Source organism: Kogia breviceps, chromosome 4 (assembly GCF_026419965.1).
Source record: "Kogia breviceps isolate mKogBre1 chromosome 4, mKogBre1 haplotype 1, whole genome shotgun sequence".
Lineage (NCBI taxonomy): Eukaryota > Metazoa > Chordata > Mammalia > Artiodactyla > Physeteridae > Kogia > Kogia breviceps.
In genome coordinates this window covers 161,992,129-162,019,963 of record NC_081313.1, presented here as the reverse complement: position 1 = coordinate 162,019,963, position 27,835 = coordinate 161,992,129, and the positions used below count along the sequence as shown (strand labels likewise).

Here is a 27,835-nt window from a genome sequence, read left to right as displayed (position 1 = left end):
TTACTCAGATGTTGGCACTTAAGTGTTGAGTTCTAAGTGCTTAAACGATGCTGTCTTTTTCTGAATTTATTGACAGAAACAGATGTCAATGTGATATAGAAAACCGTACAATTTATAATATTATACAGTGTGCTTCTAGCTTTTAAATAAGACCAAAACCATTTCTGTACAGCAACAGTCTTGACGATTGTTTAAATGATGTTATTTATTAGATATCCAGGTAGAAAAGAATTTTACACACAAACTTCTATATATCTTTCCACTTGAAATATCATGAATACAATAGAAATGTAATTTTAAAATATATAAACACATAACGATGAAGAAATGAGAACATCAGCAAAATGGTGGCCTACAAAGTTCCAGGCTACTTTTCCCTATGGAAATATTAAGTACACAACTAGAGACTGGTGAAAATAGCTTTATAGGAGCTCTGGTATTCAGTCAAGGATCTACAGCAAACAAATGAATATCCAGAGAAGAAAAAGTAACATTCAAAATGTGGAAACTTTTGTGGCATTTTTATTTGTAATTTTACTACCTTCTATCCATGGCTCAGTGTGCTTTGGGAAAAGCAGTGGTCTCATCCCAGTTCTATTCTGTGAGCCATCAGGAGCATAGCAAATCTAATGAGCAATATTATAACTTGTCTAGGGGTTGCCTAATTGGTTTCTATGTCAGCCAACTCAGAGATCAGATATCGAAATAGCAAAGCTCAAACATCAGGCAAGAGGAAACTGTGGGAAGCAGTGGTCATGGTTTGTGAAAACCACAAGCATATTACAAGACCTCAGATGTCTGTGACTACTGATTAAGGAATACAATAGAATAGCTAAGGCCCCAAGAGAAGTCAGGATAAGACTCTTAGGGAATCCAAGACATTTAAAAGCAGCCGTGTATACAGGGGAGTTGGGGAAAAAGATCATAATCAAAAGACCAGGGGGAAAAATATGCCTCCAAATTACCCGAGAAACCCTTAAGCCTTCACAATAGGCTGATTAGTGACGATGTTCTATGGTAGGAGTAAGTCTGAAAACTGAAATAAGAGGCTGACTTCAAAATTTTCAAAATTTGCTTTCTGCAAAATCTGTTGCAATTTTCAACAAAATATTGCAATGTGTACAAATAAATAGGAAAACATGGCCTATTCAAAGGAACAAAATAAATCACCAGAAACAGTCACTGAAGAGACACAGGCATTGGATTTATTAGAAAAAAAATTTTTAAACAATTGCCTTAAGTATGTCTTAGAGGAAAACAAATAACTAAAGGAAATGAGGAAATTATATATGAAGGAAATAAAAGTATCAACAAAGATAGATACTATAAAAAAGCAGAATTTCTGGAGTTTAAAAAAATGCAATAATTGAATTGAAACGCTCACTACAAGTGGGCAACATGAGTTTCAAACAGGCAGAATATAGAATCAGTGAACTTGAAGACAGGTCATTTGAAATTCTCAATTATGAGGAAAAAAAGAAAAAAGAATGAAGAAAAGTAAGCCTCTGGATCTTATAAGACACCATCAAGGGGACGAATATATATTAAGGGAGTGCCAGAAGGAGAAGAAGGAAAAGGAACAATGAGATTATTTAAAGAAATAATGGCCTAAAATTTCCAAATTTGGGAAAATACATGGATACACAAGTCCAAGAAGGTCAATAAACTCTATAGAGGAGAAAGCCAAAGAAATGAGCACTGATACATACTATAATCAAAATTTTGAAAGACAGACAAAAAGAGAATCTTGAAGGTATCAAGAGAAAAGTAACCATCACATATAAGGCATCCTCAATAGATTCTAAGCAGATTACTCAGCAGAAATTTAGTAAGCCAAAAGAATATGATATATAGGTATATCTCATTTTTTTGTGCTTCACAGATACCATTTTTTACAAACTGAAGTTCGGTGGCAAACACGCATCAAGCAAGTCTGTTGGAGCCATTTTTCTAACAGCAGTTTTCCCTTCATTTCTCTGTCACATATTGGTAATTCTCATACTATTTCAAACTTTTTCATTATTCTTATATTTGTTATAGTGTTCTGTGATCAGTGATCTTTGATATTACTATTGTAATTGTTTTGGAGCGCCACAAACCATATAAGATGGCAAACTTAATAAATGTTGTGTATGTTCTGACTGCTCCACCAACCAGCCATTCCCCCCACTGCTTTCACTCCTTGGCCTCCCTATTTCCTGAGACACAATAATATTGAAATTAGGCCAATTAATAACCCTATAATGACCTCTAAGTGTTCAAGTGAAAGGAAAAGTCGCATGTCTCTCACTTTAAATCAAAAGCTAGACGTTAAGTTTAGTGAGAGAGGCATACCTGAAGCCAAGACAGGGCAAAAGCTGGGCCTCTTGCACAGTTAGCTAAGTTGTGAATGCAAAGGAAAACTCTTGAAGGAAATTAAAAGTGCTACTCCAGGGAAAACATGAATAAGAAAGTGAAACAGCCTTACTGCTGATATGGAGAAAGTTTTAGCAGTCTAGCTAGAAGATCAAACCAGCCACAATATTCCCTTAAGCCAAAACCTAATCCAGAGCAAGGCCCCAACTATTCTTCAATTCAATGAAGGTTGAGAGAGTTGAGGAAACTCCAGAAGTATGAATCCGGCAGTGGTTGGGCCATGCAGTTTAAGGAACGAAGTCATCTCCATAATATGAAAGTGAAGGTGAAGCAGCAAGTAATGATGTTGAAGTTGTGGCAAGTTGCCCAGAAGATCTAGCTAAGATAATTCATGAAGGTGGCTACACTAAACAAAAGATTTTCAGTGTAGATGAAACAGCCTAAAAGTAGAAGATGCCATCTAGGACTTTCATAGCTGGAGAGAAGAAGTCAATGCCTTTGACTTCAAAGCTTAAAGGAGAGGCTGACTCTCTAGTTAGGGGCTAAGGTCAATGCTTACTGACTATTTTGAAAATTTTAGCGATGCTAAGAATTACGCTAAATCTACTCTTTCTGTGCTCTATAAATTAAGCAACAAAGCCTGGATGATAGCACATCTGTTTACAAGATGTTTTGCTGAATATTTTAAGGCCAGTGTTGAGACATACTGCTCAGAAAAAAAGATTTATTTCAAAGTATTACTGTTTCTTGACAATGCACCTGGTTGCCTAAGAGGTCTGATGGAGATGTTCAACAAGATTCTCTTAATGCTTGCTAACACAACATCCATTCTGCAACCCAGGGATCAAGGAGTAATTTTGACTTTCAACTCATTCTTTAAGAGATATATTTCGTAAAGCTATCGTTGCCATAGATAGTGATTCCTCTTATGGATCTGGGCATAGTAAATGTAATCCTTCTGGAAAGGATTCACCATTCTAGATTGCATTAAAGACAATTTTCATTCATGGGAAAAAGTCAAAATCTGAACATTAATAGGAGTTTGGAAGCTTTAGATTCTATCTCTCATGTAAAACTTAGGACGGTTCAAGACTTCAGTGGAGGAAGCAAATGGAGATGTGGTGGAAACAGGAAGAGAACTAGAATTAGAAGTGGAGCCTGAAGATGTGACTGGTTTGTTATAATCTTGTGGTAAAACTTTAACAGATGAGGAGTGGCTTCTTATGGATGAGAAAAGAAAATAGTTTGAGATTGAATCTACTCCTGGTGAAAAGGCTCTGAAGATTGTTAAAATGACAACAAAGTATTTAGAATATTACATCAACTTAGTTGACAAAGCAGTAGCAGGGTTTGAGAGGACTGATTTCAATTTTGAAAGAAGTTCTGTGGGTAAAATGCTGTCAAACAGCATTGCATGCTACAGAGAATTTGTTTGTGAAAGAAAGAGTCAATCCAAGTGTCAAGCTTCATTGTTGTCTTATTTTCAGAAATTGCCACAGTCACCCAACCTTCATCAACCACAACCCTGATTAGTCAGCAGTCATTGACATCAAGGTAAGACCCTCTACCAGTAAAACATAATTATGACTCAGTGATGACTCAGATGATGTTTAGCATTTTTTAACAATAAAGCATTTTAAGATTAAGGTATGTACATTGTTTTTTTAGACATAAAGCTTTATACACTTAATAGACTACAGTTTAGTGTAAACATAACTTTTAAATGCACTAAGAAATAAAAACAAATTGTGACTCACTTTATTGTGATATTTGCCTTAGTTTTATATTTGCTTTATTTAGGAGTCTGCAACAGAACCCACAATAACTCCAAGGTCTGCCTGTATTTTAAGTGCTGAAAAAAATTCTCAAGAATTCTGCATCCAGAAAAACTTTCATTCAAAAATCAGGGAGGAATTAAGACATTCCAAAACAGAGAAAAGTTGCGGGAGTTTATTACCTGTTAAGCTGTTCTACAAGAAATACTAAAGGAAGCCCTTAGAGTTAAAATGAAACAACACTACACAGTAACTTGAAGCCACAGGGGGAAAAACTTCTCTGTTATAGATAAATACATGGACAAATGTAAAACCAGCACTATTACCAGTTTTGTTTGTGGCTTCACTTTTTATACTTCTACAGGATTTAAAAGATAAAATCATAAGGTATTTATAACTTTATGTTAATGGATATACAATATATAATGGTATAATTTGTAACATCAATAACATAAAGGAGGACAGAGGTTTTAAGGACTAGAGCTTTTATATGCAATTGAAAGTAGGCTGGTATAAGTTTGAAACAGATTTTTGTAACTTTAATCTCTTATTTGTAACCCCATAATAATTTATAGCATACACACAAAAGGAAATGAGAAAGAAATGAAAACAGAAAATCAACTAAACACAAAAGGAAGACAAAAATGGAGGAAATAGGGACTGAAATTCTATAAGACATAAAGAAAACAACAAAATGGAAATAATAAACCTTCCCTATTAGTAATTACTTTAAATGTAAATGGATTAAACTCCCTAATCAAAATATATAGATTGGCAGAACGAATAAACTGTATCCAACTATGTGCTGTCTACAATAGACTCAGTTTAGACCTGAAAACATGCATAGGCTGAAAGTGGAAAGATGCAATGATACATTCCATGCAGAGAGTAACCAAAAGAAAGCAGAAGTATCCAAACTAATATCAGACAAAATAGACTTTAAGTCAAAAACTTTCAGAGGAGAGTGAGGTCAGCAACATGGTAGAGTGAAATGCTTCCCTTATCTCTTTCTCCTCCTCAATCTACAAGCAGGAAAGCATTCACAAGGCAATAGAAGTATCTCTGCCCAACACACCTGGATGCCGGAGAATTCCACACTAAAGGTGGATGAATTAGGACACATAGAGGAGGCAGAACCAGGGGAACAAGATGGTGTCTGCAATCCTAGCCCTCAGGCTGTGGCAGCTTAGTTCATAATCCCAGAGAAGCCAGTAGTAGCAGGGGAGGCAGTAACATATGACTCCAGACTCCTGGAAGCATTGATACCCATGGGCACAGGTAACTTGGCAACAGATGTTGAGGTGCCCATAACTCTGACCCCAAACTCCCCTTACAGACAGTGGCAGGGCCTGTAAACCTTATAACAATGGACATGGCAAAGGTGCTCATGTGACCCCAGCTCCCCGCAAACCTTGTCCCAATCTTTGAGGCAGCAGAGCGTGTGACTCAGAGGACCAGAGAAACAATGAAGTGCCCCAGGTGGCAACACCAGAGACTTTGGCACCAACAAAGCATCCATGACCCCAGAAGCACAAGAAGCAACAAAGAGAGTACAGGGTGATACCCTTGGCAGAGGTGGTGGAGGATGGAAAGTGTCAACTCTCCAAAATGACCAAGAGGCAGCTTAGGTAAAAGTAACCTAAAACTTTTGCTATAGCACCACCAACTGGGAAACAAAATAAAGCCCTCTAATTTCTAACCCACTGAATCATTAAAATCAAGAGGAAAGGTTTTCACTACTTCAAATGCATCGGCAGAGGAACAACTCATCAGCACCATGAAGAACTACAGTAACATCGTACCACACACACACACACACACACACACACACACACACACACACACACACACGACAATTCCCCAGAAATCAAACTTAAAACCATAAAATATTGTAATCGATAGAGAATTCAAAATAGCTGTCATGTAGAAACTCGAAAGAGCTACAGGGAACCTCAGAAAGGCAGTTCAGTAAACTCAAGAATAAAACTACTGAACAGAAGGAATACTTTACCAAAGAGATTGAAACTCTAATAAAGAACCAAACAGAATTCCTGGAGCTATAGAACTCAATCAGTAAGATGAAGAATGCACTAGAAATACTGGGAATTGAGCAGACCATATGGAAGAGAGAATTAGCAAGCTGGAGGATAGAAATCTAGAAATGATACAAGTAGAATAGGAAAGAGAAATAAGACATTTAAAATATGAGAAAATTGTACAAGAGCTATTGGATTCTTTCAGAAAGGGCAACATTAGGGTAATGGATATCCCAGAAGTAGAAGAGAGGGAAAAGGGAGCAGAGAGTTTATTTAAAGAAATAATAGCTGAGAACTTCCTAAATGTGGGGGAGAAACTGTATTACAAGTCCATAACGCTAAGGGAACACCTAATTACCTCAATGCGAAAAGACCTTCTCCAAGACACATTATATTAAAACTGTCAAAAGTCAGGACAGGGCTTCCCTGGTGGCACACTGGTTGAGAGTCCAATTGCCGATGCAGGGGACGTGGGTTCGTGCCCTGGTCTGGGAAGATCCCGCATGCCGCCAAGCGGCTGGGCCCGTGAGCCATGGCCACTGAGCCTGCGCGTCCGGAGCCTGTGCTCCGCAATGGGAGAGGCCACAACAGTGAGAGGCCCATGTACTGCAAAAAAAAAAAAAAAAGCCATGACAAAAAAAAGGATTTCAAAGGCAGCCAGGGTAAAAAGGATGGTAAATTACAAAGGAACCCCCATTAGGCTATCAGCAGATTTCTCGACAAAAACTCTACAGGCCAGGAGGGAGTAGAATGACATTCTCAAAATACTGAAAGATTAAAACTGTCACCCAAGAATACTCTATACAGCAAAGTTATCATTCAAATATGAAGGAGAAATAAAAACTTTCCCAGAAAAACAAAAGCAGAGGGAGTTCATCAACACTAGACCTACTTTATAAAAAATGGTGAAATGAGTGAGTCTATCAAAAACAAAAAGGCAAACAAACACAAAACTTTTAGTAAGGTGATAAATAGACATACAAAATCAGAAAATTTCAAATCTTTATCAGTGAAGGCTTTTAAATACTTTATTATAGCATAAAGGTTAAAAGGGAAAAAAAGCAGAAAAAAATAACTAGAGCTAAGTCAATTTGGTAAGAAACTCACAACATTAAAAGGGATACTTGTAGACAACACCTAAGTATAAAACACTTAGGAATGAACTTAACCAAGTGATGCAAAGAATTGTAAACTGAAAACTACAAAAACAAGCTGAAAGAAATGACAGAAGACACAAGTATAAAGACACCAAGCATTCATGAATTAGAAAACTTAATATTGTTAAGATGTCAACACTACTCAATTCAATCTATAGATTCAATGTGACATGTTCCAAAATCTCAACAAGGTTTTGAATGAAAAAAATATTTAATCCTAAAATTCATAAAGAATCTCAAGAGACCTCAAAGAGCCAAACATCTAAAAAAAGACCAAAAGAGGATGTCTCACATTTTGATTTCAAAATTTACTACAAAGCTACAATAATCAAAAGTGTGCCAGGGTACAGACAAAGACAGGTATATCAACAAATAGAACAAAAAGCCCAGAAATAAACCCTCACATACAAGATCAAATGATTTTTGACAAGGGTACAAAGACCATTCACTGGGGAAAAGGATAGTCATTTTAGCAAACCGTGTTGGGAAACCTGGATATGCACATTTAAAGAACTAAAGTTGGACATTTACTCTATACCATATACAAAATTTAACTTGAATGGATCAAAGACCTATATGTAATGGTTAAAATAATAAAAGTCTCAGAAAAAATAGGACAAAGGCTTCATGACACTGGATTTGCCAATAATTTCTTGGATATGACGCCTAAGCACAGAGGACAACAAGAAAGAAAAATAGATAAACTGAACTTATCAAGATTAAAGACTTTTGTGCATCAAAGAATACTATTATCAGAGGAACAAATAACCCACAGAATGGGAAAATGTATTTGCAAATTATATATATATATGGTAAGGCACTTAATGTCCAGTATATATAAAGGACTCCTATAACTCAATAACAACACAACGAAGCAATTTAAACATTGGAAAACATCTTGTGTAGATATTTCTCCAAAGAAGATATGCAAGTAGTCAGTAAGCATAATGAAAGATGCTCAAAATCACTAAACATTAGTGAAATACTAATTAAAACCATCATGAGATATCACTTAACAACCATTAGGATGGCTAACACTAAAAATAAAGAAGGAAAGAAAAAGAAAACAGCAAGTATTGACAAGGATGCAGGAAAATCAAAAACACATGTGCATTGCTCATGGATAATATATCAATAAAATCAAACAGGCACTATAGAAAACAGTATGGTAGTTCTTTAAAAAATTGAAAATAGATGGCTTCCCTGGCAGTACAGTGGTTGGGAATCCACCCGTCAATGCAGGGGACACAGGTTCGAGCCCTGGTCTGGGAAAGATCCCCCATGCTGGAGAGCTTACCCCATGCACCACAACTACTGAGCCTGCGTTCTAGAGGCCTTGAGCCACAACTACTGAGCCTGCATGCCACAACTACTGAAGCCCACACACGTAGACCCCGTGCTCCACAACAAGAGAAGCCACTGCAATGAGAAGCCCATGCACCTCAAAGAAGAATAGTCCCCGCTTGCTACAACTAGAGAAAGCCCACATGCAGCAATGAAGACCCAATGCAGCCAAAATAAATAAATTAATAAAATAAATATAATTTTAAAAAATTGAATATAGAATGTCCATATGATCTAGCCATGCTGCTTCTGGATATACACCCAAAAGAGTTTAAAGCAGGGACTTGAACAGATTTTTATACACCATGTTCAATGAAGCATTATTCATAACAGCCAAAAGGTCAGAGCAATGTACATATCCATCAGTAGATGAATGGATAAACAAAACGTGGTATATACACATAATGGAATACTACTCAGCCTTAAAAAGGAAGGACATTCTGACACATGCTACAACATAACATGGATGAATCTTGTAGGCATTGTGCTAAGTGAATATGCAAGTTACAAAAGAACAAATGTTGCATGATTCCACTTATATGAGTTAGCTAGAGTAGTGAAATCTATTGAGGAAAAAAGTCAAATGGTGGTTGTCAGGGACTTGGGATAGTGAGGAATAGGGATTACATTGTTTAACAGCTATAGAGTTACAGTGTGGAAAGATGGAAAAATAAAAACAAACCTCTGGGGGTGATTAGCAGTGATGATTGTACAACAATGTGAATATACTTACTGCCATTGAACTAGTCACTTAAAAAGGGCTAAACAATAAATATTATCTTATGTACATTTTGCCACAATAAAAAACATTAAAAATTGAAGGATGATTTGAAAGGTTGTTTTAAGAAATTTGAATTCCCAGCTCCTCCTTCATTTTGCTCCTCCTGGCAAAACCTGTGAGTTTAGTCTCTGATAGAGATACAATTGACGGTATCTGGCTTTTGTAACATCAGCCACAATTGAGGGTGCTGAAAAAGAAGGATTAATGAACATGTGCATAGACCAGATGGTAATATAAATGGCCTTCTTCTCCCAGAAATCTAGGATTGTAGCAACCAGGCCCTCCCCTGCCAAGCAGAAGGATTTTAGAGATTTCTCTGGGAAATCTGATTACCAGGAAAGGAAAGAATTAAGAAACTGCCGTTGAAGATCCTTAACTTTTTGATAGATAACGATCATATCACAGTGAAGGTAATAGTTGGCATGATCCTTAGTGAGGAACTTAGTCATAACTTTTTAAAGCACTGGGCTCAAAGAAAAGTTTTTGAGAATTTTCAGAGAACGAGGGAGAATAAAAATATGTCAACAGATAAACTAAAAACTTGGGCTTCCCTGGTGGCGCAGTGGTTGAGAGTCCGCCTGCTGATGCAGGGGACACAGGTTCGTGCCCCGGTCCGGGAAGATCCCACGTGCCGCGGAGCGGCTGGGCCCGTGAGCCACGGCCGCTGAGTCTGCGCGCCCGGAGCCTGTGCTCCGCAACGGGAGAGGCCACAGCAGTGAGAGTCCCGCGTACCGCAAAAACAACAACAACAACAACAACAAAACCTAAAAACTTAATTTCTTCATATTTTGTAATATCATCTGAAAACTAAAAGGCAGTGGGGTAATGCCTTTAAAATTCAGAACAAAAATTACTTCAACCAACAATTTTATTCCTAGCCAAACTTTAAATTGCTTCCCTGGGTAGGATAAACATTTTCAGACTTGTGTGATCTCAAAATTTTAAATTCTCATATACCTATTTTAAGGAAGTTATCAGAAGTTGCACTCTTCGAAAATGAGAAATTAAATCAAGAAAGAAACAAATATGGTATGCTAATGCATATATATATACATATATATATATATGGAATCCGGAAAAAGAGTACTGATGAACCTAGTGTCAGGGCAGGAATAAAGACAGAGACGTAGAGAACGGACTTGAGGACACGGAGGCGGGGGAAGGGTAACCTGGGAGGAAGTGAGAGAGTGCCAGGGACATATATACACTACCAAATGTAAAATAGATAACTAGTGGGAAGCGGCCACATAGCACAGGGAGATCAACTCAGTGCTTTGTGACCACCTAGAGGGGTGGGATAGGGAGGGTGGGAGGGATACGCAAGAGGGAGGAGGTATGGGGATATATGTATATGTATAGCTGATTCACTTTGTTATACAGAAGAAACTAACACACCATTGTAAAGCAATTATACTACAATAAAGATGAAAAAAAAGAAAAGAAAGAAACCATGGTCTATATAGGAAATAAGCTATTCATCCCAGGGAAGAGGTGAAGGCACTCCTCAAAATGGTGCTCAGGAGGGATCCTTGCCTGGCATCTGTGCAGTGAATATACAGAGCTCTGTACTCTATGTGAGACTTTTGGTGGAAGATGAAATGGACAGAATAGCTGATATGCTTGAATGTCTGGAGAGGATACTTACATAATTTGTGATAAGTTTGGAGTTTTCTATGGATTACATAGTTGAATTGTGTTCACCCAAAATTCATATGTTAAAGTTCTAATGGTCAGTATCTCAGAATGTCACCCTATTGGAAGACAAGGTCTCAAAAGAGGTAATTAAGTTAAAATGAGTTCATTAGGGTGGGCACTAATATAATATGACTAACATCCTTATAAGGAAAGGAATTTTGGACACAGACATGCACAGAGAGAAAATGATGGGTAGACACAGGAAGAAGACAGCAATCTACAAGCAAAGAAGAGGTCTCAGAAGAAACCAACCCTGTTGACACTTTGATCTCAGACTTCTAAGCCTCCAGAATTGTGAGAAAATATATTTCTATTGTTTAGGCCACCCAGTCTGTGGTACTTTGCTTCGGCAGCCCTAGCAAATTAACATACTAAGCCAACAACAACAAAAAGATAGTAAACTAAATATTGTGAAGGAAGAGGAAGTGAACTAATATAGCTGAGAAGGGAGAACAGAGAGAAGGGTGACTGTGGGCTGGGGGGAAAAGGCAGGATCAGGAGTAAATCAAAATACTCTTCCTACGAGGAAGATAATAAACAATGAAATTAAGAAATTAATACTCAGGATAATTTATTTAGAGAAATGGCAGTAAACAGCAAAAGAAATCCGTGAAAAGAGCTGAAAATGGTTGTTTCTATGGAGATGGAATGGAGGGTAGGGGTAGGATATATTTCAGAACTATTAAATACTTTAATCACATTAATGTATAACTTTGATACATATAAAACATAAAATATATGATACATAATAGTTTCTGGGTTATTCGCTACATGTTACAAATGAAAAATTAACACTGCAGAGGAACTAAGTTATTTCTCTTTTGTCGTGCATGTTGATAAAGGGAGATCCAGAATTTGAAACCAAAACTTAGGAGTTCCAACTCAATATTCATCTTCACAATGACACCATATAACCTGGACTTTTCAGATCCTTGAAAATGGAAAGCTATTTCTAATCCTACCATCTATGAAAGGGTTGACAAGATTATGCCACAATTATTAGGCACTACTGAGATGGCTGCTGCTTCTACTACATGCATTTTAAGAGAGAGCCATTAATTTTCAATTAAGAACCTTGAAGATTCTCCAAGTCTTAAGTTGGGTGTAAATGAACGTTTCAGTTCATTCCAGGGTAATTCATTTATTTTAATGCAAAAGCTAAAACTAGTGAGAATGAATACCATTCAATTTTAAGAGTAAATAACTGAACTTTTATGAAAGCAAACTATTATCCTTCTAGACTGAAATAGGAATACTTGAGCTTGACATCACACTACTGCAGGGAGAGCTAAAGTTTTTAATTGACTGCCCCAAATATGTATTAAAGAGTAGCTTCACTTTACTCTTTGTGAATTGCAATATAAAAATGTTAAAAGTTGACAGAAATGATATTTGCATTTCTGTACATGGTTATGTGCATGTGATCAATGGGAAGAAATATACAAAAATACAGCTAAGAAACAGAGTTGTACTAAAGTACTCCTGAATCTACAGATCTTATCTCTATTTTCAGGCCTTCATCGCTCAGTTTAAAAAGGCAATAAATATCAGTAGTTGTCAGCAATCCTTAGATCCCAGGGGAATTTGGCTCAAGTCAGGTTTACATTTCAGATCCCATCCACATACAATTCTGTTAGCACAAATATAAAAGTAGCATAATGAGTTTGTAGCTTAACCATTCTGCAGTATTTTCACCTTACTTTTTTTGTTCTGCTAGGATTTCTCCTTTGTCTCCTATATCTATGACAGCAAAATATTCATTTAATCTGTTAACATCTTGCATGTACTGAAAGGGGATTGTTTCCTAGTCATCAAAATAATTAAAGTAACAATCATGGAGAACTTACCATGAGCCAGACACTACTCCAGGTTCTTAGAAAACAATGTTAACTAATATAAACTGCATGTGCAAATCAGAGTCATGATGGACCACTGTACAGGCTATGAGTATGGTGTCATAAATTGCTGGGGTGGATGATAGGTTACAATCAGGATGAAAAACAGTGGTAAATTTAGAAGGCTGCAACATAACCTGAGAGGCTTTGGACTTCATCCTTCAACTCTGATGTTTTCAACCATGAAACTGTTACACACTGGAGTCTCATGACACACTTTCTTTGTGATGGGTGTTATAATTAACACTCTTTCTCTTCTTTTTGGTAATTTAGAGCTGACTCACTGTCTTCCTTCTTATATCATTTATATCCAATTGTCTTTTGAGTAATAACGAGCTGATATTTCACCTGCTATACTGAAAATTGTAAATGGGAATACGCAAAACACCACCACATCATCTGCTGTACGCTAAAGTGGAATTTGCCTTTTTTTTTTTTTTCCCATTTCTGATCTCTACTGATAGCAGTAAATGCCTTCATTTCAGAGATCTGCCTCTTCCTCACTGCTGTAGTTCTAGGAGCTTCTCATCACACTATTCCACCTTGCTACTCACAAGGGTATGTCTACTATGTCTAGCCAATTATGCTAAGCCATTCCTCTGGGCACAGTGATTGGCACAGGAATGACTGTAACCAAGAGTAGAACAAAACTAATGTGTCCTGAAGCCAGGGATGCTTTACCATAGGAAGAGAATGAAGAAATGGATCTGAGAGATGGCCCAGGGATGGTTGCAGGAGGAAAATAAAAGGGGAAAGAGAGAGGGGGAGGGAGAGGGATAGAGAGACAACAATTGATATAAATAATATGTTGACTCAGGTAGCATGTCTAAAGTATCTCACTGAAGTGACCCCTATGACAACAAAGGAAGAACCTGACCCTAAGACAATTACCTAGTTCACCCTTAGAGATCCAGGAAGCAAATGTTTCAAAGTTTTAGAATGGCTATTGGATCTCTACCAACAGCCATCAAAGATTCAAATTATTGAGGTAAATTCTCCTAGGACACTATTAGATATTATTGAAAATGAAAAAATACTTATAAATCTATACAAAAATATCAGATAGTCATCTAAAATATCTAGCTTATTTTGATATTTAAAATCTTTATTGGCATTTTTAAAATAGATATTTACTGGCGTATAATTCCTTCACAATATTGTGTTAGTTTCTGTTGTACAACAAAGTGAATCAGCCATATGCATACATATACCCCCATACTCCCTCCCTCTTGAGACTCCCTCCCACCCTCCCTATCCCACTCCTCTAGGTTGTCACAAAACACCAAGCTGATCTCCTTGTGCTATGTGGCTGCTTCCCACTAGCTAACTGTTTTACATTTGGAATGTATATATGTCAATGATACTCTCACTTTGCCCCAGTTTCCCCCTCCTCACCCCATGTTCTCAGGTTCATTCTCTAGGTCTACATCTTTACTCTTGCCCTGCCACTAGGTTCATCAGTACCATATTTTTTAGATTCCATATATATGCATTAGCATATGGTATTTGTTTTTCTCCTTCTGATTTACTTCACTCTGTATGACAGACTCTAGGTCCATCCACCTCACTACAAATAACTCAATTTCGTTTCTTTTTATGGCTAATATTCCACTGTATATATGTGCCACATCTTTATCCATTCATCTGTTGATGGGCATTTAGGTTGCTTCCATGTCCTGGCTACTGTAAATAGTGCTGCAGTGAACATTGTGGTACATGTCTCTTTTTGAATTGTGGTTTTCTGAGGGTATATACCCTATAGTGGGATTGCTGGGTCAAATGGTAGCTCTATTCTTAGTTTTTTAAGGAACCTCCATACTGTTCGCCATAGCTGTTGGATCAATTTACATTCCCACCAACAGTGCAGGAGGCTTCCCTTTTCACCACACCCTTTCCAGCATTTATTGTTTCTAGACTTTTTGATAATGGCCATTCTGACTGGTGTGAGGTGATACCTCATTGTAGTTTTGATTTGCATTTCTCTAATAATTAGTGTTGTTGAGTATCTATTCATGTGCCTCTTGGACATCTGTGTGTCTTCTTTGGTGAAATGTCTCCAGAAAATGGGCATAGAGGGAACCTACCTTAACATAATAAAGGCCATATATGACAAAGCCACAACAAACATCATACTCAATGGTGAAAAACTGAAAGCATTTCCACTAAGATCAGGAATAAAACAAGGATGTCTACTCTTACCACTCTTATTCAACAGTTGTGGAAGTCCTAGCCATGGCAATCAGAGAAGAAAAAGAAATAAAAGGAATACAAACTGGAAAAGAAGAAGTAAAACTGTTGCTGCTTGCAGATGATATGATATTATACATAGAAAATCCTAAAGATGCCACCAGAAAACTACTAGAACTAATCAATGAATTTGGTAAGGTTGCAGGACACAAAATTAATGCAAAGAAATCTCTTGGCATTCCCATACACTAACAATGAAAAACTAGAAAGAGAAATTAAGGAAACAATCCCATTTACCATTGCAACAAAAAGAATAAAATACCTAGGAATAAACCTACCTAAGGAGGTGAAAGAGTTGTACTCAGAAAACTAAAAAACACTGATGAAAGAAATCAAAGATGATATAAACAGATGGAGAAATATACCATGTTCTTGGGTTGGAAGAATGAATATTGTGAAAATGACTATACTACCCAAAGCAATCTACAGATTCAGTGCAATCCCTATCAAACTACCAATGGCATTCTTCACAGAATTAGAACAAAAAATTTTACAGTTTGTATGGAAACACAAAAGACCCCAAATAGCCAAAGCAATCTTGAGAAAGAAAAACGGAGCTGGAGGAATCAGACTCCCTGACTTCAAACTATACTACAAAGCTACAGTAATCAAGAGAGTGTGGTACTGGCACAAAAACAGAAACATAGATAAATGGTACAGGATAGAAAGCCCAGAGATAAACCCACACACATATGGTCACCTAATTTATGACAAAGGAGGCATGAACATGCGATTGAGAAAAGACAACCTCTTCAATAAGTGGTGCTGGGAAAACTGGACAGCTATATGTAAAAGAATGAAATTAGAACGTTCCCTAACACCATACACAAAAATAAACTCCAAATGGACTAAAGACCTAAATGTAAGAGCAGACACTATAAAACTCTTAAAGGAAAGCATAGGAAAAGCACTCTTTGACATAAACCACAGCAAGAACTTTTTTGACCACCTCCTAGAGTAATGAAAATAAAAACAAACAAATGGGGCCTAATTAAACTTGAAGGCTTTTGCACAGGAAAAGAAACCATAAACAAGCCTGATAAAATATTTCATAGTATTTGCCTATATGCAAAGTAAAAAAAAAAAAAAGTTATTAGAGTTAGTGAGTTTTTTTACATTTTTATTAAAAAGTCTATATAGGGCTTCCCTGGTGGCACAGTGGTTGGGGGTCCACCTGCCGATACGGGGGACACGGGTTCATGCCCCAGTCCAGGAGGATCACGTGTTCCGTGGAGCGGCTGGGCCCATGGGCCATGGCCACTGGGCCTGTGTGTCCGGAACCTGTGCTCCACGGTGGGAGAGGCCACACACAAACCACACAAACTGATTATGTTTCTCTTACCAGAAATATGCAGTAGAATAAAAAAATTCTACAAATTTAGAATAGTATCAAATATATCAATTGCCTGAGAAAGTTTCTAAGAAATAATATACAAGGAACAGAAAACCCCAAAATATTTTGAGTTAGATTAAATCAAAATAAAATAAATGGAGAAAAATATTATGTTCATGGACTAAAAAGATTCAATATTGAAAAGATGTCAATTACATTGAGTTTGATTTGCAGATTCAATGCAACCCCATCAAAACCCTAACAGTCTTCTGTGTGTGGTGTGTGTGAGAGAGTTTTCAAACTAATTCTAAAATTTATATGGAAATACAAAGTACCAATAATAGACAAGATAGTCTTGAGGGAGATAAGAAGGAGGGAAGATTTGCTCTACTGGATGTTAAGACCTATAATACTAATATATCTAAGAGAGTTTGGATTTGTTTAATTTTCATATAGACCAATGGATCATTATTAGAAGTTCAGAACAAATCTATATCTTTATGGGCACTATTTATGACGAAGGTGGTACTGGAGATGCAGAATAGTGAGGAAAAGACTGTTATTTCGATAAATGGTGTTTGTCCAATTATAACTCGATGTGGGAATATGACAGTCAAATAAAATCTGACTCCCACTTAACTGCACACACAATAGTCAATTCCAAGTGGATTGTAGACCTAAATTTGAAAGGTGCAACAGTATGCTTCCCAAACAATATTAGGAGACTATTTTTAAGGTCTGGAAGAGTAGGGATCTAGCTGTTAAATGGTAAGTAGTAACTATAAGCAAAAGATTGATAAATTAAACTACATTAAATGAAAAGCCTATTTACCAGAAGATACCACCAAAATAATAAAAGGCAAGCTACAGAATGGGAGAATATATCTGTAACATAAAACTGACAATATATCAGTACAAAAATGACATGAAATCCAAGAGAAAAATAAAAAGATCAAGTGACTTGGGTCTTCCATGGTGGTGCAGTGGTTAAGAATCACTCTGCCAATGCAGGGGACATGGGTTCGAGCCCTGGTCCAGGAAGATCCCACATGCCACAGAGCAACTAAGCCCGTGCACCACAACTACTGAGCATGCGCTCTAGAGCCCGTGCTCCACAACAAGAGAAGCCACCACAATGTGAAGCCCGTGCACAGCAACAAAGAGCAGCCCCCGCTCACCAAAAATAGAGAAAGCCTGTGCAGAGCAACGAAGACCCAATGCAGCCAAAAATAAATAAATAAATAAAATAAACTTATATTAAAAAAAAGATCAAGCAACTTGAATGATACTTCACACACAGAAAATGATAAACATATACACATGGGCTTAGCCTCATCAGCAATCAGGGAATTGCAATTTAAAATTATAATAGGATGTCACCCTACACCCATCAGAGTGACTAATGTGAGACTTACAAGGCTTAGTGTTGGAGAGGATGTGATATACCTGGAACTCTTATAGTGCTGGTGGTATTGTACATTGATAGAGTCACTTTTGAAAACTGTTGGGCATTATCTTCTAAGGTTGACCAAATACATTTCCTATACGTAATACAGGCCTAACTGAAATACTCACATATGCCCAAAAGACACATACAAGAGTATACAAGGATGTTCAGTTTTACTTGCAATAAATAAAAGTTGGGAAAAAAAACAAAACAAAACAAAACAAAAGTTGGATAAAACTCAAATATCCATCTGCACTAAAAATGATAAATAGTATATTCATACACTATTCCTTTGTATTTCAAAGTAGACTTCAAGGAAAATAACTGAAATATAATTATATGCAATAACATGGATAAATCACATAAACATAATACTGAGCAAAGAAGTCAGAAACAAAAAGTGACATGTGCATGATTCCAGTTATATAAAGTTAAAAAGCAAATAAAACTAGAGTGTTAGAATTCAAGGCAACGTCTACCTTTAAAGAAGAAGAAGGAGGCCAAGTATCAAGAAGAGCTTTGAGAGTACTGTTTATATCCTACCTTTTGACCAACATGCTGGATACATGGTATTCACTGTGTGATAACTCATTGAGCTATATGTTTACTGGCATTTTTCTGCATGTGTATTATAATTAAATATAAATGTAAAAGATTGAAAAAATACATAAGGTAAATACAAAGCAAAGCAAACCAGTATAATTTTCTTACCATCAGACAAAACATATTTTGATGCAAATGGAATAACTGGAGATAAAGAAGACATACTTACTTGTCTGTATATGTTACATTTGAAATATTTATTATACCTTCAAATAGAAATGTTGAGGAGCCAGCCAAATATAAGAGTATAAAATTTATGGCAAAAGCTAGTACAGGAACTAGCTTCCAACTAGAGTTTCTCTATCAACATATAGAAAGCATTCACAGCCCTGGGACTAGATGAGCTCAGCCAGGTGGAGACATTATCAATACAAAAGAAGCCTAATAACAGTCATGGAGTATTGCTTGTTAAAGAAGGAAGAGACAAATGGGATGAAATCATCCAAACTTCATGTTCGTAAGCAAATAGAGTGTGAATTTGCCCCAAGTGTTGCTAACACTTCCACTTGGGCAACTTTTAATACATTTTTCAGATCTGCATTTGGATGGCAATTTGATATGCCAGGTTCCAGTGTCTAATATGGCTATACCATGTTGAAGTTGGGATTTTTCCAGTCATTCCTCCCTGGTCTTACAATCAGCAGAATGCCAGGAACATACAGTGTTCCTAGAATGTCCTTGTCTTTTTCCCTACCCAGATGCTTTCATTATTGAACCTCAAGCTCCTCAGAAACAATATGCCACACTTAGTACTTACCCCCCTCCCACATGCCCTGGAGTCTTTCTGTCCAGTGTATTGTGTTTCAAAGTAATGTATAAATACCAGGTTGGGATGGATACCAGCACTGTCAAACCACATCTATGACACATGTAACAGGATAGCTGCAAGGTGTCGGTGTTCTGTGTTGGGCTGACATTAAGTCTTTGAATCAGAAGGCAAAGGTGTGAAGTGACTTCTTATCTGTTTCTAGTCATCTTTGATTTTATGAGGGGAAGCATAGGTAGATATTTCTTTTGCCAGATTCCCTGGCATTATATTTAATGTGATTCCTACTGGATTACTGATTAAAAAGATTTTATAAATACTTAAGACTTTGATATTTACCCTTATTCTTACCCATGCTAATTTACTGCTTCTCAACTTCTGTTTCATATTTTCTCACTTGAAATTGTCCTGGACTTCATTTCTAGCAAGTGCTGTCAAATAGGGCTTAGCAAACAGAGGCCTTTGTTTATGTCACATCTGGTTCCTCACTCAGAAGGGGAGTAAGCACAAGTTAAATGTAATTTATAAATTAAATAAGAGGGAAAACCTGCTAAATTGAGAAGATGAACAGTATTGCTTCTTATGAAAGAAAATGTACACATTGTCCCTTTGATCCGTTTTTGATCTCACAGATGTGCAACAGACAGAAAATGCTTTACCAATTACTGAGACATAGGAAAGGTGATTGCATCAATAGGATAAATGACTAAGCCCCTGTGGTCTGATGGAGATGCAAGACCTGGTGTTTGTCTAGGTCCTGCTATCAATCAGCTGCATGACCTTAGGCTGTCAGCACAGCCTCCCTGAGCCACAAACATTTAGAAACAACCTCTAAAGATAACCCAAAAAGAGTTTTTTGTGTGAGTATTGAATATGATAAAAGATATAAAATGATTTCAGAAACCATAAACAGTGTTAAAATATTGTTAACAACAATTAACTTGATTACAATTACCATTTTTGGACAACATGTAGGCATCATGTTAACTAAGTAATATATCCAAGCCTCCCAAGACCAGTCTAAATAATTATAGTGAATAACTATCGGTTTTTTTTTTCTCTCCAGCATCTATTAACAACTTTCTTTCTAATAACCCTTCAGTATTCCTCCACACGCCGCTCCCCTTTCCCCAAGTTCTCCTCCTGAAGTTAACTTTACACCAGCTTAATCACTTGGCTATACAGAATGTCTCCAGAATGAGCTTGTGACTAAATCACAGCCAGGGGGACATAATTTTGGATGGAAAACTGAACAAAGACTTTCCTTTTTTTCCCACCACATGAGAACCTGAAAGACTGTTATCACAGAAACAATTGGGAACTCTCTCATACCCAGGTAGAAAAACAGAACTTACCCAGAAGAAGTAGCAATGAAGGATTGATCCTGGGATATAGCATGAATTCTGAATTGTGAATCGAGGTGCACCTGAATCTGACACTTAAACCAGAAGGATTCCTAATGGATAGAGAAGGGTAAAGGTGATATCAATATTCCGTTTCACTTATGAAGAACCTGTAGCTCAGAAATGTCAAATAATTTTTCCAAATGTCATCTGTGTGTGTCTAATATAAACAAATATACATACATACATATATGTGTGTGTGTATGAAGATCCAGTTACTGAAACAGAACTGGAATTTGAATTCCAGAGCCTATTTTGGGCTCTCTACCTACATGTGGATAATTTATTGGTCCCTAAATAAATTATGTGTGAGTATGTGTGTGGGTACTTGTGTATTCTATATTGAAGATCAGCTTTGTTGCAATGACAAACACTGTTTATCACTTTGGGAATGTTGTCCAAGGAGAAGGATCCTAGAAATAAATAGGATGATTTTTTTTCTCTTTTTAATAAGTGGAATCTCTTCATTTAAACACACACAATGTTTATTTACATGACATTTACCCTAAATTTAATGAGACTTTTAAAGTACATAAGCACTGAGATACGATGGTATGTGCTAAAAATACATTTGCAATTTCATTTTTATATGTAAATATATATACCTTCAAATAGTCATTTTATGGGACACTCAGAATATATATTGTACTTATCATATTTGAATTTAAGATACAAGAAATCTGTTGCTTGTTAAACATTATGGACCTCTTTTTTTAAGAGTTCTAGAAAGTTGTTACTTTCTAATTGCTTGAGACCAGGCCAGGCCAATGTTGTGCATTTAAATGTTCTAAAATGTTGAGTGTAATTTAAACAATATTTAAGTAAAAAGTATCAGTCTTGAGTCCATCAGCACTTGTACTGATTGTGATTTACAGATTACTAATGTGATACCTCTCTCTGCGAATCTGTTCACTGTCTCTAGGTGAGACATAATTGCTTGGGAGTTAAAAACAATATTGCCTAACTCACCACAACTTTTTGAATGACAGTAACACTGTGAGGTAATAAGGAGCAACCAAACAATGAAATCATCAGATGTTTCTGACTGATCTGCCTGAAAGATCTAAATGAACAGGTATCACACAGGAAAGGTCCTTTGTGGACCATGAGATACACAACCTTCTGTGTCCAAACTACACATCTATATCAGGTAAACCTTCTTAAATCTCTACAGGAGCAAGCTCTGGCATTTAAAAGGACACTTTTTAAAGAGGAAGGCTGTGATTATCAGAGCTACTGAAGGCTGTTCTTCTCAGGATCATAAGTCAATAATCTGAAGAGAGATTTATATTTTAGATGTTGGGTATCAATTGTTTCTGTCAACATTGTATTTGCCAGGAAAGTTGGTCAAGTAGCATGGATGAATAGCAGTATTGTATCCTTAGAAAATATAGAAAAAGAAGAAGAAAAACAAAGGAGAAAACTTTAATGCCTGTTGGATTAGTTTTTTTGCACAATAAAAGCACAGTCGATATTATTCAATTATTCAAAGGAGAGTGAGAAGTACAAGAAGGGCCCTAACAAAGCGCTACCCTCATGCTAGTGTGTAGACACTGGTAGCTACTGAAAATAGTCTTGAATAACAGATGTTTCCTCTAGTCTCTGACCTTGTAAAAGTGAGTTTGTCAACAAAAGACCAGGATGCCACTTGCTGTGTATATATAGACAAAAAAAATATGGAAAATGACGAGCATCTAAAATGTCATCACCTACTATTTTAGGTAGAGATGTTTAGGCTTCAAGTAACAGAAAACCTAACTAATATTTGCTCTAGTAATCTGTAATTATCTCACTTTGAAGAAATAGGAAAAGGGCAATTGTGGGATTGGTCCAACAGTGTCCTGCTTTGTTCTTATTGGATTTTCACTGTGGGCTTATGTCAGAGTCACACTATAGATGTCACAATCTCAGAATCATATCGTCACACCAATGATCTAAGCACAGAGGAAGGGGCAAGAATAGGAATTTACTTTTTATCAAAGGAAAACCTTTTGTTGAAATCCAAAAAATTGCCATTTACATTATATTGGTCATAACGTCACTAGGCACCCTGAATTAGGAAAGAGGCTGGAATGTGAATATCAACAAAGGGATGGTCATATCTCGCTTGTCTAATTTTCATTCAGTCCTTTGTGCTGGGTACGTTGCTGTACTGAACAAGACTGAGGGACTCAGCAAAAATGAAGGGAAACATGACAGTTGGATAGGCAGTAGAGTGACAGCTACCAAGGAGCTACTAAACTACTACTTTCTCTTTTCCATTATATCTCACACATCTCAACTAGCCTGTTCATGGAATTGGCCTAAACTCTCAACTTTATAACTTGTACATAGGAAGGAAAAGATGAGAATAAGAATGCATGCAAAATCTCTTTTTCTTAACTGATTCACAGCACGTTTTGGGGGATAAATTTGCATATAAAGAGACTACAGTGGGTTGAATGGTGGTCCCCAAAATGATATGCCCACATTCTAATTCCCAGAAATTGTGAGTTTGTCCTTGTTTGAGAAAAAGAGTCTTTGCAGATGTAAGGATCTCGAGTCAAGATCATCCTGGATTATCTAGGTGAGCTCTAAAGCTAAGAACATTTATTTTATGAGAGACACAAAGTGGGGATTTGACAGGAGAGGAGGCAATGTGACCCCAGGGCAGAGATTGGAGTGATGCAGCCACAAGCCAAGAAACATTGGAGACAGCAGAAGCTGGAAGAGTCAAGGAAAGCAGTCTTTCCTAGAGCCTTCAGACAAAGCACAGTCCTGCTGACACTTTTATTTCAGACTTCTCGCCTCCAGAACTGTGAGAGGATAAATGTCTCTTGTTTTAAGTCACCAGTTATTCCTTTCCTTCTTCCTTTCTTCATTCTCTCTCCCTCTCTCTCTCTTTTTTTGTACTGGTATTACAGTTTGTATTAAAGTTAAATAATCTAACTCTGGAAGAACTGTCAGTAAACATCTGGTCCTGATGACTTTATAAGTGGGATAATTTTGTTGTCTTAATACATTTACTTATTACAGGCTTTATGTTTTTATTTGTTTCAGTTTTGATAAGGTATGTATTCTAAGAATTGACTTAAGTGTTCAAATTTGTTAATGTAAGGCTATTCTTTTTTATTTCTTAAATCTGCATTGTATTTGTAATTATGTCTCCTTGTCGTGTACAAAAGTAATCAGTTTTTTTTTTTTTTTTTAATTGATCTTAGCAAAGGTTTGTATAACTTTTATTAGCCTTTTCAAAAAAACAATGTTCGGCTGCTTGACCTTCTGTAATGTGTTTTTATTTTTCTTTCATTCATTTTATTCTTATCCTTATTATTTCTTGCCAACTACTTTAGATGTATATGTTGTTCTTTTAATAACTTTTTACTTTGCTCATTAACTTTTGTCCTTTCTTCTTTATCTAATTCGATAACCTGAAGTCGATAAATCTCCTTCAAATTACTGCAGGTTCTGTTCTGAAATTTTGGTGTGTAGTATGTTTATTATCATTTAGTTCTAAAAATTTGTAAAACTGATTATGATTTCTTGTTTGACCTATTAATTAATTATTTGGAAGACTGGTCTTTGTTTTTGTCTGTTTGACTTAATATGTGGGAGAAATGTGTTAAAATATACAAGTAGATTGTGAGACTTGTCGGTTTTGCCCCAAAACTATCATTATTTGCTTACTGTATTTGAGACTATTCTATTAGAATCATATAAGCTTACAGGTGCTATATATTCATCATGAATCAAACTTTTATTACATGAGTGCTTATTATATACGCTGAGTCCTTCTCAAGTCCTGGGAGTATCTCCTAGTTTAATATTCTAGCTCTACCATTTAATATCTGTATGGAAAGCTTATTTAAACTTTTTGATAATAACAACTGGTGAAAAAAAGATTAATAGGAAATGGGAATGAGCATTAGCATGTAAAGTGCTACGATTAAGCCTGGGACAAAGTAAACATTATGTAAACATTTGCCATGATGATGATGAGGAGGAGGAGGAAGATAATGATTGACATGGCATATGATAAAAACAATTATTCTAACGTTTCGGTATGTGTATTATAAGTAGCATATAGCTGGTTTCTGTTTTGTTGTTCACTCTGTCAATTTTAATTTTCCAGCTAGTACATGTAATCCATGACATTTATTTGAATATTAATCTGTTCTGGCTTATTTCTACCATCGTTGTACTTTCTTTCTCATTTTTGTTTAACTTTTTTTTTTTTCCCCCACCATCTCTCTTCCCCACTTCCTGCTCTTTAGGATTAACTGCTTGTTTCTTAATCAATTTATTTTGCTGATTTGTAAGTTACATATTCTATTTCTATTATTTTAGTAATTTCCTGGAACACTTACCTTAAAGTAAAAATTAAAAAAATAACATCTTAACTCTTAACTATTAAAAATAAAATGACCTGAAAATATTTTCTCTTTCTGTACCACATTCTGATTTACATATTTTCAATACTTGAATGTCACAGATTAGCTAATATTACATATCAGTTGATTAAAAAAAAATGTGTTTTCTTTTACATTTGCTTTTAAATATCTATGCCTCTGGATCAGTATTTCTTCTTATATCTCATACTTTAGGATTATTTTTCTTCTTTCTGAAGTTCAAACTTTAGTAATTACTTATTTGTGTTATGGTGTTAAATTTTCTCAGTTTATCTTAAATATCTTTATTTTATGTTTCTTCTTGAAAGATAGGTTATTTTTTAAACCTGTGTATGTTGACAGTCATTTTCTCTCGGCACTTTAAATATATATATTTTGGCTATTTCTTTGGCTTCCATAGTTTTTTGTTTTGTTTTTTCCTGTACGCGGGCCTCTCGCTTTTGTGGCCTGTCCCGTTGCAGAGCACAGGCTCCAGACACGCAGGCTCAGTGGCCATGGCTCACGGGCTCAGCCACTCCGCGGCATGTGGGATCTTCCCTGACCGGGGCACGAACCCGTATCCCCTGCATCGGCAGGTGGACTCTCAACCACTGCACCACCAGGGAAGCCCTTCCATAGTTATTGTTAAAAGATCTGTGGTATGTCTAATAGTTGTTTCTACTTAGTAAACCATAGACATTTAAAAACATCTTCTTATTTTGATTTTTCATGGATTTCTTGTTAATAGTCTTACATCTCTTAGAAGATCCTGAGAATTCTCAGACATTATCTATTCAGATAGAGATTTTACTTTTTTTTTTTCTTCTCTATTTATAGGATTCTGGTTAGATATCTTTGAGACCTTTTTTTCCTCCATTTTTTTTTTCCTTTTTCAATTTTTGCTCTCCTTTTCTCTCTGGCTAGATTTTGGGAAATTCCCTTAGATCTGTCTTCCAATTATCTAAAATCCCACTTCACTTATGTCTAATCTCTCGTTTAACCTATATACTTTTTATTTTCAAATATTTTATTTTTCATCTAGATTTGTATTTTATTTATGTTTTCCATTTTCAAGGGAATCTCATTTTTTGACAATTTTTTTTTTTTTTCATTTTGGATGTTATTGTTTTTCAAAGCATTTTATACAAAGTATTTTAGGGTTTTGTGTCTTATAAATCCAATATTATAATTCCTTTGGAATACAATTTGTAGTTTATTTATGTCTATTCACTCCCATTCATGGACATTGCTCCTTTGGATATTTAATGGTCTTAAGTGGTGATCTTATATTTGTTTGAGCTTATTTTCAGGAATCCTAAAAACCTAAAAAGTAATGCTTTCTTCTAGATGAGCTTTGTGTTTACTTCAGCCAGAAATCAATGAGTGCTATTTTCTTGGTACTCCTTGAGTATACCTTGAGGATACCTGCTTAAAGAAATAGTCTCTGTTTCAACTGTCCCACCTTGCTGGAAGACAAAGAGTTCGTTCTCTGAAATCTGCACCACTTTAGGCAGCTTCCTCAGATTAAACCTATCATATCTTCATGAATCTGTTTTAAAATTTATGGGGTTTTTTTGTAGATGTATGGTAGAGAGGGCCAATAAAGTTTTCCATTATTTTGGGCAAGCCCAGCAATATACTAATCACATATGTTGTCATTTCCCTTCCCAGGTGAGATCTAGATATTTTATTATAAAAGGACTTCTCTGATTATCTAGTCTGCCATATTATTAGAAGACGTCCATACTACTACTTTTCTACTATTATTTCACTTAACTGAATTAAGGAAATAATTTTTATAAGATTTTTTTTTTTGATGTGGACCATTTTTAAAGTCTTTATTGAATTTGTTACAATACTGCTTCTGTTTTATGTTTTGGTTTTTTGGCCATAAGGCATGTGGGATCTTAGGTCTCCAACCAGGGATCGAACCCACACCCCCTGAATTGGAAAGCGAAGTCTCAACCACTGGACCGCCAGGGAAGTCCCAATTAGGGAAATAATTTTATTTGATATTCTATAGCTCTAAACTAGCAATGTAATTCTACTAGTATATTTCCTACACCCACATTTGGATATGCTAAAAAAAAAAAGGTCTATATTTCTGAAGTTCAATATTATGACATTATATACCATGTTATGATAGATATATTTTCTTAGGATGATATGAGAAAAGAAAGACTATGGTTTGCTCAGAATTGGAGACTTAAACTCATATTAATGCAAGGACAAAATAGTTAATGAGTACAACTCATCTAGCATTAACCTGGCCAAGATACAGCCTTTCCACAGCAGGGGAGCCAGTACTCCATTCCAATTAGTTTCTGCTATGGGAATGTGGTAACAATTTTGGCAGTTTTTGAATTATTTTTTAAGATAGACTTGATTTATAATTTTGTTTTAATAAGTCCCATTGTATGCATTAACAGCTCATTTCATGTATTTGAAAATATCACATTGAGCAAAGAAAATGAGGAGTTTTACTTAGACTGTAGTCAAAGATTATTTATCTATAATATTAAATTTTAGAAATTTGAGGATCCTTAGAAGCCATCTGTGTAATGTATACATTTCACATATGACATACCTAAAGTCCAGCTATGTTGTAAAAATTGCAAGTCATACCACCAT

General features: G+C 36.0%; 1 protein-coding gene across 1 annotated transcript in view; it reads right to left on the bottom strand.

The window, feature by feature from the left end:
• Nucleotides 1–27,835, bottom strand: part of TENM2 (teneurin transmembrane protein 2) — a 3,844,234-nt gene that overhangs the window by 2,261,312 nt on the left and 1,555,087 nt on the right. Inside the window, exon 8 of the mRNA XM_067032280.1 lies at nt 20,790–20,890. The gene's annotated coding sequence lies outside the window, so the exon portion shown is untranslated. The remainder of the gene's footprint in view (nt 1–20,789; nt 20,891–27,835) is intronic.